Source organism: Pithys albifrons, chromosome 6 (genome assembly GCF_047495875.1).
Source record: "Pithys albifrons albifrons isolate INPA30051 chromosome 6, PitAlb_v1, whole genome shotgun sequence".
NCBI lineage: Eukaryota > Metazoa > Chordata > Aves > Passeriformes > Thamnophilidae > Pithys > Pithys albifrons.
The window spans coordinates 50,417,983-50,433,500 of NC_092463.1; the positions used below are offsets into that span (position 1 = coordinate 50,417,983).

At 44.4% G+C, this 15,518-nt stretch overlaps 1 protein-coding gene across 6 annotated transcripts in view; it reads left to right on the forward strand.

Annotated features, from left to right (window-relative positions):
• Positions 1-14,068: 14,068 nt before the first annotated feature.
• The window catches only part of PTPN5 (protein tyrosine phosphatase non-receptor type 5), an 80,535-nt gene continuing 79,085 nt past the window's right edge, over positions 14,069-15,518 (forward strand). For 2 of the 6 annotated variants that reach the window (XM_071558839.1, XM_071558844.1), the window contains exon 1: positions 14,421-14,618. The gene's annotated coding sequence lies outside the window, so the exon portion shown is untranslated. Of the gene's footprint in view, positions 14,152-14,420; positions 14,623-14,779; positions 14,838-15,518 lie in introns of those variants that run through there. The other 4 variants (XM_071558842.1, XM_071558840.1, XM_071558843.1 and 1 more) reach the window with 4 other exon arrangements.

Genomic DNA, 15,518 nt, shown 5'->3' on the forward strand with positions numbered 1-15,518 from the left:
CTTAAGTTAGAAATAGGAAGTGAGTAATAACACCAGGAAGACCATCTCCTATGTTACTTTTGTGTGTGTATACAATATATTAGTGATATGTGTCAATACCCTGAATCAACAAGAGACATACTAGATCACTTGATTCTTGGGAAGCATTAAATTGAAATGGCCACCTTTTTGTTTCTTTCCTGCTCTCAGGGACATTTCATCATTAAATACAGATAGGACTTCCATGTCATAAAACAGTTAATGTCCATAGAATTGACATTTAAATGAATGGATTAAAATAGTGTCAATTTAACAAGCAAAATGGATGTCAGAATTAATTTTGAAATATGGATCTATTCATGTCTCAGTACTGCTTTAGGCAAGTGTCTCATCCTCACATTACAATGAAAACTGGAAAGGGAGCTTTCAGTTGATACTTTAGCAAATAAACAGGAACTTATTCTTAATTCTTCTGCTTCCCAATTGTTGAACCATTCCAACAGCTATTTGCATTCACACAGCTGTAGGCAGTCACATGAAGAACACAGAAAGAGAAAAATCAAACTTTAGGCCTTTTAAGACTTGGTCCACTCTGGATATAAGCAGACATAACTTGCCTCAGCTTAAAAAAAATTGCTCTCACTTATTCCATGGATGAGTATGACCTTTGAGTATATTTGTTTTATACACTAAGTCAAACATATGCAGGTATGAGTTCAGAATAGCCCTTCTGAAGTTAGGCCTGGGGGCAAGAGGTTAAGGAGGCAGTAAAGCAGCTTAGTACACAGCCACACCATTTAAATAAATTACAAAAGTTCAAAGTAAAGTAAGCTCTGAAAAATTCAAGAAACTCCAGTACCTAATAGTCTGGACCTATCATTTAGGTTTAGAAGAAATTTCCCTATTGCTTCAGCTAGAATTGATGTTATATATGAATCTTCAGTGACATTAACACACAAAACAGTACTGCAGTCTTGTCACACAATGTCCTATCTTGACCCTCCAGACCAGGAATGAGACAGAGTCCTCAGGCTGTGAGGCCTTTTTCTTCCCTCATATACCATCCATGCCACTCTCAGTGAAGTTGCAGTGCCTGGGACCATCTCTGGTGAAGCCTGAGAGCATACTGAGTCATTAAACACTCTGCCATTTATCTAAGTCTTCATAGGAACTGGGTGGCACTACAGGAAAGTCAGCCTACATTTCAAGAGACAGAGTCTGCAGGTCATCCCTTTGAAACTCCAGCCAGAGGGAGACTTTTTTCAATATGTAATAGTTAAGAGGTACAGTGCAGAAATGAATCCTTCCCTTTACTCCTACAGTACCAAGCTACCAGGTGGGCATTAACAAGCCAGGTAAACCCCAAGCCATTTTCAACAGCCACTTTCAATTAACCAGGCTCCATTTCCCTGACAAAGTAGCACTTGGCAATGAGCCCTAATGACCAGTAGTCACAGATCCAAACTCATTGCTTTGTTCCAATGATGTTGTTTTACATAGGAAATAGATGAAGAGATGAAATGTAACTACTGGCATTCAGGAATAGAGAATAGTCCAGTTTGCTCTGAATACTACCTCTGTATACGTTTTACACAGAATGCTTATAAAAGAAACATGAAAGAAGGGAAGAAAATTTACATTATTACTCTCTTCAGTGCCACAGCCTTAGCCACTTTTCTCTTTGAAAACTCTTTACCTGACCCTACACTTCATGATAAGCTGATATCATGAAATGTGATCACCAGCGTCATGGTTCAACTCCAGCCCTCAACTAGACACTACTGAGCTGCTCACTCACTGCCCCCCCCCCGGCAGGTTTGGAGACAGAATCAGAAGGGTAAAAGTGAGAAAACTCCTGCATTGAGATAAAGACAGTTTTATAGGTAAAGCAAAAGCTGTGCACACAAGCAAAGCAAAACACCCATTCCCATGGGCATTCAGCCATCCCCAGGACAGCAGGGCTCCATCACATGTAATGGTTACTGGGAAAGGCAAACACCACCACTCCAAACGTCATCCCCTTCCCTCTTGTTCCACAGCTTTATATACTGAGCCTAATGCCATATTGTAGGGAATGCCCCACTGATCAGCTGGGGTCAGCTGTCACGACTATGTCCCCTCCAAGGTTCTTGTGCACTCCCAGTTTCCTCACTGGTGGGGTGGGGTGAGAGGCAGAAAAGGCCTTGGCTCTGTGCAAGCACTGCTCAGTAAAGCAAACATCCTTGTATTACCAACACTGTTTGCACACAAATCCAAAACACAGCTCCACACCAATTACTGTGAAGAAAATTAACTCCATCCCTGCCCAAACCAGCATAACTGGTAAGTGTCAGAACTGTATAGCTTGGAGTAAGTACACTTGCTTTCTTTAATAATACCCATTTACTTCTCACCTCCTCCTCCTCAGGCCTGGGGCAGTCCACTCCTGCTTTATTTTAAGAAGATAAAGCAACAGAGTAGGGATATAGATGCAGGGTATAGATGTTATATCACAGTGATAGCACAGTTGGCTGCAGGTAAGAATTTTTTTGCTTAGGATGAAGCTCACACTCCAGTTTAAGTCTGGATGACCTTTCAGTTTTTCTTGCTGAATTCTATGCCGAAGTGCCATATGGATCCTATGTCAGTTACTCCTACTGTGAGTATCACACACACCAACTGGTGTGCTTTCCCAAGAACTAAATAACGGAAATTGCTTCTTTCTTTCTTTCTTTCTCAAATGGTTATTACAGAAAATTAGAATACTATATTTCTTGCAATATATAAACTTCAACAGCATTCATATTTTGTACGTAGAGAGGTAAAAAATTGCATGGTAGACAGTACTGTTAAGCAATAGCAATTAGGCTTTGCACAGAGAGCTACTCCCAACTGTTTAGTATCAGTAAAGCAGACTCAAAACAAGTATTCCTGAAAGTGTATATTTATACTCTAGATATTATTTTTTTCCAACTAGAAGTAAGTCAGGCTATATTGCGGTTATTTGTGCAGAAAATTTGTGTAATGACACAAACAGGCTAAGAATTAAAGATACATGTATGCAATAAGTCATGACATTAACAATGGGTTCCTGCATATATTCTGTAAACAGCATTCTAGAAATATGATTACTTTCATCTACTGCAAAGGAGCAAAGAAATGCCAGCTGCACCAGAAAACTTTTACCTGACATAGGCTATTGCTGTTTTTTTTTTTAATTTGTCATTCTTCTTTATTAATACTTCTCAAATGGGGAAAACTTAACTCATAAACTGCCATATGTCAGAGTTTGGAGTAACTTTTGAACACTGACTGGTGAACTAGGCTTTGACACAACATGCCAAAAGAAAGGGTGCTGCTGCTGGCAGTTCAGTAATGCTAAGTGACAACAAAACTGGGAATGAATACCAACCAGAAAAAGTCAAAGAAAAAGCTTGACAACAGCTTCAGGTGCCAGACAAAGCAGTCTTGCAGAGCATATGTCAACTTCTGATGACTATATACAATATGCAGGTCCTTGGTTTCTTGATCAAGTTCTTTTCTGCAAAGGGATATATATCTTGTCTTGTCTTTACAGTACCTGCTGTGATATAGAAATCAAAATTCTTAGCTGATTATATGCCTGGAAATCTAATTAAACCAGAGACAAATCTTGTCTTTTACCAATATACTAAAAGGCAATGTTTTAAGACATCAAGATATTATTAAAACCAAAACAGTTTCTATGGTGGTGATCTCGTTGAAATATGATATCAGTTTATCTCTGCTCAAGGTATTGATCGTAAGGCCCTAATCAGTTTGATTTTCTTGCTTTAGTATTTTGGCTTGCCATCCCTCAAGGTCACCATTATTCGTGTACATCATATACATGTTCATATACATGTGTCTGTGCAGCCATAACTGCTGCTATATACTGGCAATGAATGAACTTCATAAGCAGAGGATATTTATCAGACACATGGAAAGCTTTGGAAATATCACTAAAATTATTGTTTTCTGAATTAATTATCTGAAATCCCATGTTTTCAAGTATTTCTGAATTCTGTTGGACTATTTCAAGTCAGAAGATACTTTCTATGAAACATTTTTCTATGGTGCTCTTGGACCAAATGAACTTGCGTGTTCTTCAGTTTCCAAGGGTGATCTTTGACATTAATTTTCTTCATTCTGGAGTAAGAGATCTATTAAATTAGACAGATAAACATGTAAAAATCTTTAGCCATACTCCGCTATATAGACTGCAGCTATCTCAAGTGTCTATCAGTGCTGCTTAGCAGTAATGCATGCTGTGAAAGGCTTGTTTACTAATATTTGCAAGACCACAACAGATGTACAAAATGAGCTAGGCTACAGTGAACTTTAAGAAAGGGCAGCTGATTGTTTCATCTAGAGAGAGGGAATTTGCTAGAAACATCACTAGCTGTTTGCTGGCATGGAAATTTTTATAGTCAAGAGGAACATTCTCTATATCAGCAGCCTTTCCTTTCAGACTTGTCCTTTTACCCCTCTTCATTCCCCCAGAATCACAGCAGCTGAAACTAGACTATGGATTTTTATATGGTGATTGCTGTTGGTTTTGCCGGAACTTGTGTGATTTAACTATTTGTGTGTAAAATATGCAACAGCAAGAAAGAAAAATGCATGCAGAGCCAATGTTTTCAATGCTAGAAGTGGACAGAAGGGATCCTGCAAAGATCAAACAACTCTAGGGATAAGTGGGGTACTTTAATGCTTTGGGAAGCTTGACATGTATTAAAGGTCAACATTTTAGGGTTGACTGTACACATCTCATTGATTTCTTCACGGTAAGGTTTTCACAGCAGCCATTAGTCCTTTTTCTTGTTGGCTAATAAAAAAATGTTCATGGGCTGTGCATAGATATATGTGACAATGCACTTCTCAATGGATTGCATTTCTATTTTATCATCTAAAATCGAGCTCATGAAGTTTCATGCTTTATTAAGAATCTCACCTGCTTTACTATGATTTAGCCCTGTTGAGTTGGTGTAGATTACTATGAACCTGACCTCCTAAATTTACTATCCAACTTAGAAAAAGGTATTTTATCAGTGATGATAAGTATCAGGGAAAATGGAGGAAGAACAATACATGTGATAAGATCAGGCAATTACAGAAGCTAATAAAATTGTTTTGATTTTAAAATTTCCCCATCAAAACTTAATGCTTAACATTTCATTAATCCTTTTAGCTACTATTTCAAAATCAGCCTTGCACCAACTGAGCAATCATGAACCCTAAAGAGTTTCAAAAAGTGACTTTTAAAATGTGTTTGTGAATCCTGTCTTGAACTACCTCCCAGGACCTGATACCAACAGCGTGTAGAATACCCAGTGATTTCCTTAAGCAGTCTCAAGTTGAGACATTACTAATATCAAAGGTCCCACAAACACCAGCTGCTTTTGAAAATAGATGCATTGTCTTTATTTCTGTTTGTGCTGGTTTGAAGGTGAACCAGCAGGGGAAATGAACTCACCACGAGAGAGATTATAAGTCAGAGGCTAAAATTTAATAATAATATTACAATAAATACACTGACACAAAGAGAAATTGCTTTCAACTCACAAAACCTAGCAGTATAACCCAGTGTTCTGGGGCACAAACACAAAGCGGTTTGTTAGCCCTTGTGCTGAGACCCACGTGGTTCCCCCCAAGTCCAAAGCAAAAAGAAGTGAGAAACCTGTTGGTGCAGGTGATGGCTGTAGTCTGGTCGAGAGTGGCAGTCATAGTCTGGTCGAGAGCAGTGATCTCCTCCTGTGGAGGTCCTGCTGCTCCTCTGGATCCGACAAGTGCTTCCCAAGGTCTTACCCACTACTTATGTACCCTCAGGGGGCACCCAGTCCCTCCCCCAGGGCAGGGACTCACACAATGGGTGATTAATTCTGGGAGCCATGGGGTATCCCTGAACTGTTGATGGCCCCTTAGCAGCCATGCCCCCTCAGGTTGGGTGTGAAGGTGCTAATGACTCCCTGGGCAGCTGCTGCAAATGGTCCATTGGCCTTGGGAAATGAATAGAGGGGGTAGAATACACAGCTTTGATCACCCCCACACAGTCATAGCTGGTCCCACCTGCTGAGCTAGGACACTGTTCCTTCTCAGATTCACAGATACAATGTTCTAAACCTCTCCCACTTCTCATTATCAGACCATTTTCAAAATTGTGCATTCTCACAGTATCAGAGTACTTGTTCTCTCCTTCTGCACAGGTATCTTTCATGCTGTAGCTGCACAAGTCTGAAAGCATGATCCCCTTGAAAGCACACTGCCATCAGTATACTTTTTGTCCTCAGACAAGGAATAGCAAGCTGATTTCCTCTGAGCCATATGCTTTGGCATCTTGAAAGCATCCAAGCCAAGAATTCCTTTGCTTTTCTTGAACCTCTAAAGTGAGATAACCTCACAGTCCCAATCTTCTGCTTTTGTTTTGGGTTGGTTTTTTTTTTTTTTATTTCTAGCTTTTGTGCAAAACGAGGTTTATAACTAAAGCAGAAATTATCCTTCCTAAGTTTCAAATAGGACTACATTAGCATGTGTTTATCAAAATAGCTGCTGTTGACACAAACTGAGAGAGGGGAAACCCCAGGACATGCACCATATGGTGACAGGGACAGCAGCAGAAACAGTAAGAAACCGTAAATATTAATTAAAACAATTCTTCATGGTTTCAAAATGGGTTTTTCACAAAGTATTAGTAACTGTTGGTTAATCCTTCCTTATTACTACCCAGTTCTGAATAAATACATCTCTTTCTCAACTTTGGGAAAAGTTTTTTTCCTCCTTCTGCCTCTTTTAACATTTGAAATATAAGGAGTATTACAGTAACCATGGTATCCTGATGACATAATGGTTACCATGAGAACAAAGCTGAAATAGTGTCATCAGAGCCCCTTCTCTCTGCTGTGTTGAGTTTTATCTTTAATAGAGATGGCCAAACTGCTGCCACCCAGCCTGGCCAATTCTATCTGGCTTCATGGTTTCAAAGCTCATAAAAGCAAAGCTGCCCTGTGCTGCTGCCTTCTACCTTAGTATAGTTAGTTTTGCTTCAGGGCAGCTGTGCCACCAGCTTATAAGATTAGTCTGCATTGCAGGCAAGTAAGAGGATAACTGTTATAACAACTTCCCCTAAGTCAGTGGCATTTGTCATGACCATAGGACATCCTGCAGCATAGCCTTTGGCCATGTGTAAAATGGCAGTTCTTGGTCTTCACTCGTCAGGCAAACCAGATTTTAAATCACGTTTATTTAACTGTGCTGGAAGATTTCTTTGCAAACCTGTAGAGGGTCTCTCAGTGCGTGATTGTCTATGGTCCAGTCCTGCAATAACCTCTGCCCAGCAAGTGCTCTGAACTCACAAAGGGATCCACTGGCCTCAGGGGGTACAGGCTAAGTGCAGAGATGCATCACACCCAGCCTGTTATAGGTCAAGACTGCTAAAGCAGCCACTAAGGCTCAAGACAACACTGTGACTCAGGATGCATACGATTCATCTTCATGAGTGCTCCTGAGTGCTGCAAATTCAGAAATTAGTTCAGATTCTCTGTTACTGTCAGTCTGACTGCTCTGAACATCAAATGGTACCGTACCCTCGGGCCAGCACACCCCATTGCTGCAGGGCAAATGGGCACCACCAAAATGCTGTAGCCAGAGGATAGCTCCAGATTCAGATAAGTAAAAGCTATTCCCAGTTAGTTTCCTCTGAGAAGCTCCTCTTTCTTTTACTGCAAGAACCACTGGACATGACTCACTGCATATTGTTTGTTCATTTTGCTATATATATTTCCCAAATGCTATTTTAAGTGGCATTTCGCCCTTATGCTCCTACTAATTTTACTGCACAAAACCAATCCTCTAGTTTTAATTTCATATTTAACCAAAACAAATGTGGTGTGGCTCTGTTCACTTCAATAAAACTATCTGGATTTATATTATACATACAGATATAAGAAAAGTGATCAGAGGCAAAGACATGGAAGGTACTACAAAACAAAGAGGCCAATGAAACAGGCAACATTTAACACAAAGCTCCCTGCATTCTGCCAGTTTAACAAAATGTTTCCACACCAACCCAAATAGTTCTTGTACATGGTTCATATGCATTTCCTTCCTCCTCTAACCAGAATCCACTGCACAGGCTCTTCCTAAAGCTTTTGGTGATAAATTTTCTATTGTAGCCCCTTTTTTGGTATCCATAGAATAATTCAAGACTACTGGAGGTCATCTGGACCAATTCCTATTGAAAGCTGACCAATCTGGAAGTTAAGTGAGGTTGTTCACAGGATTGTCCAGCTGAGTTCTGAGTACCGCCAAGTATGGAGATAACACAATCTCTCTGGGAAGCCTGTAGCAGTTTTTAATCAGACGTACTGTGAAAGTGAAAGCAGTCACAATTTCCTCATATCTGGTCAGAATATAGCTCTTCCTTCAATTTAAGACACTGCTCTCTGCTATGCGCAGTCTGATTCTGTCTTTGTTACTTGCTGTTAGGTAGGTGAAGACAGCACTATGATCCTCCCTTTGCTTTCTCTTATCCACATTAAAATAAAAAAAAACAAAACAACAAACCTCAGCTCTCTCAGTCTTTCTGTAGCAGCATGGTCCAGTTGCTAACCTTCTAGGGGCTCCTCCAACCAGATTGTCTCCAGTTTGTTAATCTCTCTCTTGCATAGGGAGACTCCAAACTTCTGATGCAGCCTCACAAGTACCTCTCAGAATGGAGAGATCACTTCCCCAACATAGCAAATATGCTTTTACTAATGTAACTGGTACACAGCTGACCTTCATTGCAGTAAGGGCACATTCTGACTCAGGCTTAACTTGTCATACACTAGGATTCCCACATCATTTTCTGCAAAGCTGTTCTCTGCCCGGACAGTCCCCAGCTTGTTCTGTCACATAGGATTACTCCATCAATACAAAAAATACAGTAAAAATTACAAGAGTTTCCACAAAACTTTACATTTGCCTTACAACATCATGAAGTTTCTGCCAGCCCATTCCTTAACTTCTTGACATCCCTCTGAACAGCAGTCCCAATGTGGCTTCATTTGGAAATGAGGGTGTAGTCTGTTCCCTTGTGTATGTCATTGACATTAACAGTAACCAGCAACAGCACCAGAGGGGCATCACTAAGAGGTCACCAGATAAATTTTGAATTGTTGACCAATACCCCTCAAGCCCACTGATACCCTCAAGCCCTGGGGCTCAGCTAATTTTTTGCCCACCTTGCAACTCATCTATTATTCCATACTTCCCCAGTTTTATACAAGGATGCTAAGGGAGACTAAGTCAAAAGCCTTGCTAATGTCAAGGTAAACAACATCTATGGTTTTCCTCTTGTTCCCTGAACTGAATTTTTCATCATCTGGTTAGGTATAGTTTGCTTTTGGTAAGCTCGTTCTTGAGCCCATTCCACCCTGTCTGCACAAAGATCTCTCCTGTTTAAAAGATGCTGGTTGAAGTAACAAAGAGAGTGAAAAGGAATTTAAAAGCCTGCCAGGTTCCACTGGACTCTTCCCACTGGAAGCAGTATGAATCCTTTCCTTACACTGCTAAGTGGGAAAAAAAAAAAAAAGGATATGTATCAACCTGATAAATCTAGCTGGTTTGGCTAATTTGCAAAAACTGAGCCAGCCAGGATTGAGGCCCAGAGCTGTTGCATTATTTATTAAAAGTTACTTTGCTACTTTCCCCCAAGAACACACAAGTCCACTAGGGACTGTGCTACTTAATCAATGTCATCAATGAGTGCCTTCTTTTCTTTTAAAAAAACCCAACTGAATGGCAACAAGAAGCATAAGAGCTGCAGCTGAACAGTTCAGTGTTCTGAGGGTAACACCTTGGTGTTTGTAGAGGGCTTTTGCTGCAGCAAGTTCTTCCTACTCTCTCAGACACAGATCCTCAAAAAAAACCCCACAAAGATTATTTGCAATGATATATGTGATTCCACAAGGTTTGCTCTTAGGTCTAAGGAGAACTGAGTTGGTGTTAAGTCATGGTTGCTAGTGCACATCAGCTGTTCTTCTGCAGATGAAATGCAGAAGGAAACAACCTCACCAGTGCATCTCAAGTAATATTTTTACCTCAGTGTGTCTATTTTATCATAAAACTAAAACTTTCATTGACTTTTACCTCCAGAAGGCTGATTTGCATTTAGGAACCTGAGGTTTAAAAAAATATATATAATCTGTATCAAAGACAGTCACAGAGAGTAGTTTCAACTCACATTCCTCTTCTGCTAACAGGAATGTCACTGAAAAAAGTGTGTTGTGAGGGCCTGACTGCTCTTTGCTGCAAGCAGTTGGAAGGTGGAAGAATCACCGAATGGGTCAGGTTGGAAGGGACCACAGTGGGTCATGTGGTCCAACCTCTCTGCTCAGGCAGGGTCATGCTAGAGCACATTGCCCAGGATTGTGTCCACACTGTTCTTGAATATATCTAATGAGGGAGATACCACAACTCCTCTGGACAACCTGTTCAGTGTGCAATCACTCACATAGTAAAGAAGTTCTTCCTCACAGTCAGGTGGAATTTCCTGTGCATCGGTTTCTGCCCATTGTCCTATTGCTTGGCACCACCAAGAAAACTCTGGCTCCATCCTCCTGATACCCTCCCTCCAGATACTCATACATGTTTATGAGGTCGCCTCTCAGTCGCCACTTCTCAAGGCTGAACAGGCCCAGCTCCCTCAGCCTGTCCTTGTAAGAGAGATGTTCCAGTCCCCTCATCATCTTTTTTGCACTCCACTGGACCTGCTCCAGTAGCTCCATGTATCTCATGTACTGAGGAGTCCAGAACTCGACAGTGTACTAGAGGTACTCACCAGGGCTGAGTAGAGGGTCAGGATTACCCCCCATGACCTGTTGGCAATGCTCTTCCTAATGCACCCCAGGATCTCATTGGCCTTCTTGGCCACAAGAGCAGCTGGCTTATGGGCAGCTTGTTGTTCATCAGGACCTTCAGGTCGTGCTCCACAGAGCTCCTTTCCAGAAGGTCAGCCAAATTGGTCCAAGGCCTAGCAGGTCAAATGGGAAATAAAACCCACAGTCATCTAGAAACTAGATGGATTACATTTTTCAATGACTTCTTAGGCCATGAAATCAAACAGACACAGAGCATTAACTAGGACACAAGCACAGCAGTGTATCAGCGTCAAATGTCACACAGTCTCATCTATTTCCATCTTAAGCCTTACTCAGGATCCTTAACAGCTGCCTCAGACACAGCGTAGTGCAAGTGCTTCACTCTAAGCAAGATCAAACTTTTATGCAAAATTCACCTATAGCCTCTGATCCACAACCATATTAGTGAGTGCCCTAAAATTATTTAGGCACCACCTTCAGAACCCTGCTTCAAACTCAGCTCATCAGCTGTGCTTCACCCAAAGTTCAATCCTGATCCCAGCCATAGCCCCAAGGCAGCAACCTCTGTCTGTCTAGCAGAGAGCTGCTGCCAGAGTCAACACTGAAGTCCCCAACATAGCCACCAACAAATGCAGGTCACTGGTCACTGAATCTCTAACTTTCACCCTTGGACTCATGTCTGATGTTAGCCTCTCCACAATCTCAGACTTAAAACCTTCCTAATTGTGTCAGGGTAACAAAACACTGGAACAAACCCACATCGCCACCAGCCTAACTCAAGATTATCATGCCCTCATGGCTCAGCCATATACCCAATCCCAAATTATGACCCTTCTTTTTTTCATGATGTAATTGTAACAGGGTAGCTGGTTGACCTATTCCAGAATGTTCTCTGCAGTGAGCAGTTGGCAGAGGGCAGAGTACCGAGTACCCAAATTTTGTTATTCAAAATCAGTTCAGGTAGATTTGGGATGCTTTTCAGCAAAAGAAATTACAAAGAACCACATGTGGCAGCACATGTGATTTTAATGTCATACATCCTGCACTTTGATAAGCCCAAGAAGGAAAATGGTTCCTCAGAATAAAGCAGGGAAGCCCTGTTGCCTCTCAGCTACTTGCTGCTGCTGGCCCCACACTCCTGCAAAGCTATGGTGCACCCCAGAGCAATGAGCCATAGATGTCTGGTACAGTAACTGGGATCATTTGGGACCACAGAGAACTAATTCTATGGTCCACTGCAGTCTTTCTGAACTCTAAGAGAAGGTCCAATCACTAGTTCATTCCAGGTTATTATGACATTGACTTTTGGAAGGGAAGACAATACGGGGATAGTCCAGATAAAACTGATGAGTCTAGTTTTTGCCTCTTACATCAAACTCTGACTCACCCTGCACTGATACCAACTATACCAACCCGCAGTTCTCCTTTAATTGGGAAAATCACTAGGATAGTACTCACTGCCAGAATTCTAGGTCATAAAGTCATTCTCTGACTCAGAAGAAGGTTTACAACAGCTGTGGCAGTGATATGTACTGTAGGTGAGTCATGTTGAACTATTAGCACAAATATAAGAACCTTATAAAGCAAGAATAAATAAAATGTTGCACTGACCTATCTAAATTATAACATTACATTTGTTATGCTATAGCAAAAGACTTGACAATGTTTTATTGTGCATTGAGTTTTCAAGAATGCAGAATTTAGGAAGTAAAGTTACTAAGACACATCTCATCATATGAATCCAAAACAGCTTTTTTAAATTCAGAGGCTAAAATTTTAGCTGATACAAATTTTCTGGCAGGCATTAGATTTGTGGAGGCATACTGATTTAAAACAACTCAGAATCTGATTCTAGATTCATGGGACGAAATCCCATGTTTATTGATTATGTAACTGCAAATGCAGATTTGTCTCAAGTGCAGCATGCAATGTATCTAACAGCATACAACAAGATATTCCATGCATATTCAGAAGTAGAAAATGTCCTGTTCAATTTGAATTGTATGAGATTTAAATAGATAAATACTACTGGATTTTCTAATCAACAATTTCAATAGATAATGTTAATACATAAAGTATTAATTAATGGATTACTGACCTTCAGTGAGTGGACACTGAGGTAATTTCACTGACTTAGCAGGCCACCATTATATGAACATTTAATTCTCTGATTCTCCAGTAAGTTAGATTGCTAAAACTATCACTACAAACCAAACTTAACAACAGTCATGCAAAAGCACTGGGAAAATCTCTGTTCTTCGGCCAAAGATTGTGAAGGATGTGTTTCACCAGTCACAATCATTTTTGGGACAACTGATCTTAGCAGAAAAAAGGATTACAAGGCTACCTCACAGTACCAACTAAACGCTGGGAAAACCATGTGGTCTTAAAGCAATTTTTTGACATAGTTTCCTCTCTCTTATTACTTCTGGACAAGAATCCTGTTTCGGCTATTAGGTGTTGTTTTTATCAGTATAAAATGGGTTGCCTTTGGTGCAGCAAAGTGGATTTATAGAGGAGGAACCAGCCACTTGCCTACGCAGCAGTCCAGAGTCAAGGCTCTGGTCTGAGAAGGCATCAGCCGTTCACTTTCTGCCAGGGGGAACAAACGCCAGAGGAGGCATAGGAGTGTCTTCAAAGGGCCTCTCGGCTCTGAGAGGAGATGCTGGGGGTGCCGCTGGCAGTCTGCGGCCGCCGGCGCCCCCCACTCAGAAACGGCAGCGGGGCCAGGGGCTCCCCAGCGCTGCCCGCCAGCCCACCCTCCTGGGGCGGCCGCGGAGCCCTCGCCCCCAAGAGCACCACTGCGGCAGCAGCTCCAGCCCTCTCGGGGGCCGGGCCGGCGGCTCCCGCTCGCTGCCTGCCTGTTTCATTCATGCTTTCTCCTTCGCCATCTCCCTCTCCGACTGAGGGGAAACGGGAGCGCGCGTGGGCGGCCGCTGGAAGGCTCCCTGTCAGTCAAGCGGCCGAGCTGAAAAGAAGGCGAGCGAGGGAGAGAGGGAGAACAGCTTTCCCGGGGGAGGGGGGCGGCTGTTGTCGCTACCAGCCTCGCAGCCCCTCCCGGGGGCATCTGCAGAGACGGGGTGGCGGGGGGAACGCGGGAGCGGTTTTGCACCGCAGATCTTCCCGCCGAAGGGGGAAGCGGCTCTTTCCTGCCGCTTGTCACCTGTACCCCCCCTCGACACACACGCACTCGGTGCCGACGGGGCGGGGGGCGGCAGCCGCCCTGTCTGGCAAGCGCGCCGGGCGGAGGGGCCGGTGCCCCCGGCGCTGGCTGCCCGTACACGTCTGCCGGGGGCTGCGGAGGTTGGCGAGCCTGGTGGGTGTCGGTGTCGTACACGGGGCGGTGTGTCTCTCTCAGCTCCCTCCGGAGCTGGGGAATTTCCCGATGCTGAGGGGCGCTCCGTAGTGTCGGCAACAACCGCAGCACTGGGGATACGGGGAACTGGTGAGGAGGTTTTGAGGGGAGGCCGGGGGCTGCTGAACGGCTTCGGGCGGGGGGCGGCCCCGCAGCGGGCTGAGGTGGGCTGGCGCTCGGTACCGGGAGGGGCGCGGAGGGCTGGCGGCGGCGGGAGCGCCGGTGCGGTGCAGCGCGGTGGGACTGGGGGCTCGGCGGGGGAGGACCCGCTTACCCACCCCTGCGCCGCAGCGGGCGACGCTGCCTTTGTGATCCCTCTGCACCTGAGCGCCAGGCTGAGAGGGACGGCGCAGGTGGGGGCGGGCACGGGCACGGACACGAACACGAACACGGGCGGCAGCGGTGAGCGATCGCCGGAGCCGGGGCGGGTAGGTAAGGCAAGGCTGTGCTGTGCTGCGGCGGCCGCTCCCGCGGCTGCGGGAGGCGGCCGCACACCGGGGGCTGCGCCTCCGGCCGGCGGCGGAGGCGGCGGGCGGGACAGGTCCCTTGCTTGGCTTTTCCTGCAGCCGCTTCCTATTTCGTCCTGCTGCACAGGGAGAGATGCAACAGCGGCAGCCGGGTTCCCCGGGGAAGGACGGGGATCGGAGGTGGGCGAGCCGCCTCAGCCCGGCCAGTGCGCGGATGGGCTGCCAGGCGAGGGGCTGGGGACGGGGGCAGCAGCCGCGGGTAGCGCTGCGGGGGCCGTAGCCCGTCCCCGCCGGCGCCGCTCGCATGCCCGGGGCGCCCGCTCCGCTCCCCCCTTGCCCGCCGGGCGCAGGGCCCGGGGCGCGGTGGCGGCGTGCACAGGGATGGGGATTTTCTCTGTTTTCCCCCGCCAAAGAACACCACGATACGCGGAGCAGACGCTGGTGCAACCGCGTAGCGGATCTCGCTTGGGAAGGGGGTAGGAGTTGTGAGGAGGCTGCCGGCGCGGTCGGTAGTTAACTGCCGGCTGCAGTTAAAATTTTAGCATCAGCAACAGCTTTGCGATGCTTTCCGGGAATACTGCTGTCTGGGAGCTGATGTTCCAGGCAGTCCGTGGTACGCCGCCGCTTTCTCCTAGATGGCAGTGCTGAGAGCAGGACAGTTGCTAATATAGTGCTGGTAAGCTGGAGACTTATGTGCAGCTGGATTTTGATGGAGTTATGGGTGGAAGAGAAAATAATTCACATGTGCGCTGTGAACTTACTTGCAATTAAGACGATTTTTTTTCAAACTTTACATATGGTTATCTTGCTATGCAATTACGTTTTGGTAAGACTGTTATTGTCACATTATGGTAGGGAAAA